This window comes from Triticum dicoccoides, chromosome 7B, assembly GCF_002162155.2.
Source record: "Triticum dicoccoides isolate Atlit2015 ecotype Zavitan chromosome 7B, WEW_v2.0, whole genome shotgun sequence".
NCBI lineage: Eukaryota > Viridiplantae > Streptophyta > Magnoliopsida > Poales > Poaceae > Triticum > Triticum dicoccoides.
The window spans coordinates 724,492,306-724,499,413 of NC_041393.1; positions in this window are offsets into that span (position 1 = coordinate 724,492,306).

A 7,108-nucleotide genomic window follows, 5' to 3' on the forward strand; every position below is an offset into this window, starting at 1 on the left:
CAGAGGTTGAAATCAAGAAAGAACATCAAGTGTTGATGGTCAATAAGACCACTAAGTTCAAGAAGGGCAAGGGTAAGAAGAACTTCAAGAAGGACGACAAAGATGTTGCCGCGCCCGGTAAGCCAGTTGCCGGGAAGAAGTCAAAAAATGGACCCAAGCCTGAGACTGAGTGCTTTTATTGCAAAGGAAAGGGTCACTGGAAGCGGAACTGCCCCAAATACTTAGCGGACAAGAAGGCCGGCAACACTAAAGGTATATTTGATATACATGTAATTGATGTGTACCTTACCAATACTCGTAGTAACTCCTGGGTATTTGATACCGGTGCCGTTGCTCATATTTGTAACTCACAGCAGGAGCTGTCGAATAAGCGAAGACTGGCGAAGGATGAGGTGACGATGCGCGTCGGGAATGGTTCCAAGGTCGATGTGATCGCCGTCGGCACGCTACCTCTACATTTACCTACGGGATTAGTTTTAAACCTCAATAATTGTTATTTAGTGCCAAGTTTGAGCATGAACATTGTATCTGGATCTCGTTTGATGCGAGATGGCTACTCATTTAAATCCGAGAATAATGGTTGTTCTATTCATATGAGAGATATGTTTTATGGTCATGCCCCGATGGTCAATGGTTTATTCTTAATGAATCTCGAACGTAATGTTACACATATTCATAGTGTGAATACCAAAATATGTAAAGTTGATAACGATAGTCCCACATACTTGTGGCACTGCCGCCTTGGTCACATTGGTGTCAAGCGCATGAAGAAGCTCCATGCTGATGGACTTTTAGAGTCTCTCTGTTATGAATCATTTGACACATGCGAACCATGCCTCATAGGCAAAATGACCAAGACTCCGTTCTCCGGAACAATGGAGCGAGCAACCAACTTGTTGGAAATCATACATACTGATGTGTGTGGTCCAATGAGCGTTGAGGCTCGCGGAGGATATCGTTATGTTCTCACTCTCACTGATGACTTAAGTAGATATGGGTATGTCTACTTGATGAAACACAAGTCTGAGACCTTTGAAAAGTTCAAGGAATTTCAGAATGAAGTAGAGAATCAACGTAACCGAAAGATAAAATTCTTACGATCGGATCATGGAGGAGAATATTTAAATCACGAATTTGGTACGCACTTAAGAAAATATGGAATCGTTTCACAACTCACGCCGCCTGGAACACCTCAGCGTAACGGTGTGTCCGAACATCGTAATCGCACTCTATTAGATATGGTGCGATCTATGATGTCTCTTACCGATTTACCGCTATCATTTTGGGGATACGCTCTAGAGACAGCTACATTCACTTTAAATAGGGCACCGTCTAAATCCATTGAGACGACACCGTATGAATTATGGTTTGGGAAGAAACCTAAGCTGTCGTTTCTAAAAGTTTGGGGATGCGATGCTTATGTCAAGGAACTTCAACCTGAAAAGCTCGAACCCAAGTAGGAAAAATGCGTCTTCATAGGATACCCTAAGGAAACCATTGGGTATACCTTCTACCTTAGATCCGAAGGCAAGATCTTTGTTGGCAAGAATGGATCCTTTCTGGAAAGGGAGTTTCTCTCGAAAGGAGTAAGTGAGAGGAAAGTAGAACTCGATGAAGTACTACCTCTTGAACCGGAAAGTAGTACAGCTCAGGAAAATGTTCCTGTGGTGCCTACACCGACTGGAGAGGAAATTAATGATGATGATCAAGGTACTTCGGATCAAGTTGCTACTGAACTTCGTAGGTCCACAAGGACACGTTCCACACCAGAGTGGTATGGCAAACCTGTCCTGGAAATCATGTTGTTAGACAACGGTGAACCTTCGAACTATGAAGAAGCGATGGCGGGCCCAGATTCCAACAAATGCCAAGAAGCCATGCAATCCGAGATAGAATCCATGTATGAAAACAAAGTATGGACTTTGACTGACTTGCCCGATGAACAGCGAGCGATAGAAAACAAATGTATCTTTAAGAAGAAGACGGACGCGGATGGTAATGTTACCATCTATAAAGCTCGACTTGTCGCTAAGGGTTATCAGCAAGTTCAAGGGATTGACTACGATGAGACTTTCTCTCTCGTAGCGAAGCTTAAGTCCGTCCGAATCATGTTAGCAATTGCCGCATACTATGATTATGAGATATGGCAGATGGACGTTAAAACGGCATTCCTTAACGGTTATCTTAAGGAAGAGCTGTATATGATGCAGCCGAAAGGTTTTGTCGATCCTAAGAATGCTAACAAAGTATGCAAGCTCCAACGATCCATTTATGGGCTGGTGCAAGCATCTCGGAGTTGGAACATTCGCTTTAATGAGATGATCAAAGCGTTTGGGTTTATGCAGACTTATGGAGAAGTCTGCGTTTACAAGAAAGTGAGTGGGAGCTCTGTAGCATTTCTCATATTATATGTAGATGACATACTTTTGATGGGAAATGATATAGAATTCTTGTACAACATTAAGGCCTACTTGAATGTGTTTTTCAATGAAGGACCTTGGAGAAGCTGCTTACATATTAGGCATCAAAATCTATAGGGATAGATCGAGACGCCTCATAGGTCTTTCACAAAGCACATACCTTGATAAGATTTTGAAGAAGTTCAAAATGTATCAGTCCAAGAAAGGGTTCTTGCCTTTATTGCAAGGTGTGAGATTGAGCTCGGCTCAATGCCCGACCACGGCAAAAGATAAAGAAGAGATGAGCGTCATCCCCTATGTCTCAGCCATAGGATCTATTATGTATGCCATGCTGTGTACCAGACCTGATGTAAACCTTGCCGTAAGTTTGGTAGGAAGGTACCAAAGTAATCCCGGCAAGGAACATTGGACAGCGGTCAAGAATATCCTGAAGTACCTGAAAAGGACAAAGGACATGTTTCTCGTTTATGGAGGTGACGAAGAGCTCATCGTAAAGGGTTACATCGACGCTAGCTTCGACACAGATCTGGATGACTTTAAGTCACAAACCGGATACGTGTATATGTTGAAAGGTGGGGCAGTAAGCTGGTGCAGCTGCAAGCAGAGCGTCGTGGCGGGATCTACATGTGAAGCGGAGTACATGGCAGCCTCGGAGGCAGCGCATGAAGCAATTTGGGTGAAGGAGTTCATCACCGACCTAGGAGTCATACCCAATGCGTCGGGGCCGATCAAACTCTTCTGTGACAACACTGGAGCTATTTCCCTTGCCAAGGAGCCCAGGTTTCACAAGAAGACCAGGCACATCAAGCGTCGTTTCAACTCCATCCGTGAAAATGTTCAAGATGGAGACATAGATATTTGCAAAGTACATACGGATCTGAATGTCGCAGATCCGTTGACTAAACCTCTTTCGCGAGCAAAACATGATCAACACCAGAACTCTATGGGTGTTCGATTCATCACAATGTAACTAGATTATTGACTCTAGTGCAAGTGAGAGACTGTTGGAAATATGCCCTAGAGGCAATAATAAAAGGATTATTATTATATTTCCTTGTTCATGATAATTGTCTTTTATTCATGCTATAATTGTATTATCCGGAAATCGTAATACACGTGTGAATACATAGACCACAATACGTCCCTACTAAGCCTCTAGTTGACTAGCTCGTTGGTCAACAGATAGTCATGGTTTCCTGATTATGGACATTGGATGTCATTTATAACGTGATCACATCATTGGGAGAATGATGTGATGGACATGACCTAGTCCTAAGCATAGCACAAGATTGTGTAGTTCGTTTTGCTAGAGCTTTTCCAATGTCAAGTATCTCTTCCTTAGACCATGAGATCGTGTAACTCCCGGATACTGTAGGAGTGCTTTGGGTGTACCAAACGTCACAACGTAACTGGGTGACTATAAAGGTGCACTACAGGTATCTCCAAAAGTGTCTGTTGGGTTGACACGGATCGAGACTGGGATTTGTCACTCCGTATGACGGAGAGGTATCTATGGGCCCACTCGGTAATACATCATCATAATGAGCTCAAAGTGACCAAGTGTTTGGTCACGGGATCATGCATTATGGTACGAGTAAAGTGACTTGCCGGCAACGAGATTGAACGAGGTATTGGGATACCGACGATCGAATCTCGGGCAAGTAACATACCGTCTGACAAAGGGAATAGTATACGGGGTTGCTTGAATCCTTGACATCGTGGTTCATCCGATGAGATCATCGAGGAGTATGTCGGAGCCAACATGGGTATCCAGATCCCGCTGTTGGTTATTGATCGGAGAGCCATCTCGGTCATGTCTGCATGTCTCCCGAACCCATAGGGTCTACACACTTAAGGTTCGGTGACGCTAGGGTTGTATGAATATGAGTATGCAGCAAACCGAATGTTGTTCGGAGTCCCGAATGAGATCCCGTACGTCACGAGGAGTTCCGGCATGGTCCGGAGGTAAAGAATTATATATAGGAAGTGCTGTTTCGGCCATCGGGAAAGTTTCGGGGTCACCTGGTATTATACCGGGACCACCGGAAGGGTCCCGGGGGTCCACCGAGTGGGGCCACCTATCCCAGAGGGCCCCGTGGGCTGAAGTGGGAGGGGAACCAGCCCCTAGTGGGCTGGTGCACCCCCCCTTGGGCCCCCCTGCGCCTAGGGTTGAAAACCCTAGGGTGGGGGGCGCACCCCACTTGCCTTGGGGGGCACTCCACCCCTTGTGGCCGCCGCCCCCCTTGGGAGATTGGATCTCCCAGGGCCGGTGCCCCCCCTGGGGGCCTATATAAAGGAGGGGGAGGGAGGGCAGCCGCACCCTGTGTCTTGGCGCCTCCCTCCCCCTGCTACACCTCTTCCTCCTCGCACAGTAGCTTGGCGAAGCCCTGCCGGAGTCCTGATGCATCCACCACCACGCCGTTGTGCTGCTGGATCTTCATCAACCTCTCCTCCCCCCTTGCTGGCTCAGGACGGAGGAGACGTCACGCTGACCGTACGTGTGTTGAACGCGGAGGTGCCGTCCGTTCGGCGCTAGGATCTCCGGTGATAGGATCACGACGAGAACGACTACCTCAACCCCGTTCTTGTGAACGCTTCCGCTTGCGATCTACAAAGTGGTATTTAGATGCAATCTCTCTCCTATCACTCATTGCTTAGATGAACTCATAGATGGATCTTGGTGAAACCGTAGGAAAATTTTTATTTTCTGCAACGTTCCCCAACAAGTCTCCCTCCTCGGCCACGACCGGCTTCACTCCTTCCTTCTACGAACGGCATATTGGTCTTTGAACTTGGGGCAATCTTTGATAAGCAACCAACAGTGCATGAGAGTAAACGGCTTGTTCTTTGCCGGGCCTTGAAGACCTCCAAAGATTGGAATGCCTACGCATTCAAAGATGCGGCCACAATTGTAACATGAAAGGACACAAAATGCATCAAACATAAAATTGCACTCGCATACTAATAGGGGGCAAACTTCCTTCGCTCATGAAAGTTCTTACGAACTCTTGTCCAAAAGACAGATCATTTTTGCTCGACACCTTTCATGGGATCTTGGCCTATCTCCATCCGACTCTCGGAAATAAAAGTGTCCTCCTATTGGGTGTACGATCACATGCGAATGCTTTGCCTCCTCTTTTTTGCCTCGTCCCTTTGGGTGAACTCATCGATAAACACCAATGGCTCGACCTCTTCAGCTTCGTCTTCACACTACAAGCCATCATCTTCATGCCAAGAGTTCCATGGTCGTCCTCATCTTCATCATGGCCGGCGAATTGAGTGTCTTCATAGTGGTTGTGGCCGTCCTCGCTTTGGTGGTGTCAGGATCAAAAGCTTGGGCGTGGCCGCCAACGTGGGAGGCCTCACAACGACCCTCAAAGATGATGTTCTGCATGAACACCGCATAGTCAGGGTTGTCGACCGTGGGCATCGGCATTGGCATTTTGTTGAACAGCCTGAGGGCGCCGGCCATGTTGACCGAAGGGATGATCGGGGGTTGCTTCCTTTGCGTCCCGTCGGACGGCTACCCAGCGCCGTTGTACCCTGGCGTGACGTTGAGGTCGGTGACACTTGTGGGCATTGCCGGAGCGACCACGCTGCAGTAAAACGAGGTGGAGAACCGTGTCTGCCCATGGCCGTGGAGCGACAGTGTACCTTAGGCGTGACGGACGAGCTCGGGGAATGGTGCTACGAAGGACGAGCGTCGACGAGCCTGTGCTGGCCGCGGCCATGGCAACGACCGAGAGGATGGCCGGCGGGTGTCGGCACAACCCTAACATGAGGAGGGCGTGCGCCTTGGCAACGATGGACTTCTTGTCGTCCACGTCCACCTGGGTACTGTGCGGCACGAAGCGCGGCGGCCTGAGCAGCGTACTCCGCAGCGACCTTCTTCTCCGTGGCCTTTTTCCGCCGGTACCTCGTCTTGGCCGATTCGGCGTGGAGCTTGGCGATCTCTGCCCATCCGCATTGTCCATTCGGCCGCAAACACGGCTCAACTTTGGGCATGAATGGCTCGAAAGCGGACCGAAAACAAATAACGGTCCATTTGCTCCCGCATGTTGGGCGGTTGTTCTGTTCGTTTACCTCTAAACGAACGCGACCGGATCATTTGGGGTCGTGCGTTGGAGTTGGTCACCACGCTTGAGATCGAGCACAGCTAGTCTACATTAGCTGTACAATGCCTTGTCTGTCCATGCATGTACCTCACCGTGCTGGGTGTCGCGTCTGCGTCGCCCTACGTTGCTATGTGGTTTGTGTGTTGTGTCAACGGATTAGCCGTTGGGTTTTAGAAAGGTTGTGGCATACTTTTCCTTTTTTTCTTTTTTGTGAAAGGCTCTGGCATACTTGTTTGCATAGGACAAGGCGGAGCCTGTTTGGTCATTGCTGTTGTCAACCAGCATGCGTCGGAAAATATCACATGATACCATTGTACACTACAACTCCATTGTACATCTAGTTTAAAAAAAAACTCCATTGTACATCGCGGATCATCAAGCGGGCGGCATCAAATACCTACGGACAGCCGGCCGGACATTGTCCATTCAAAATGAGTCACCTGTCACCGGGAGAATATCCAGTGCACCCATGCTCCAATGTCAAAACAAATCAATTTCAGATGTTTCAAAAAATTCTGAATTTCGCAAGACATGTGTCCATAACCTGTAAAAGAATTGAGATCCAAACTCAAA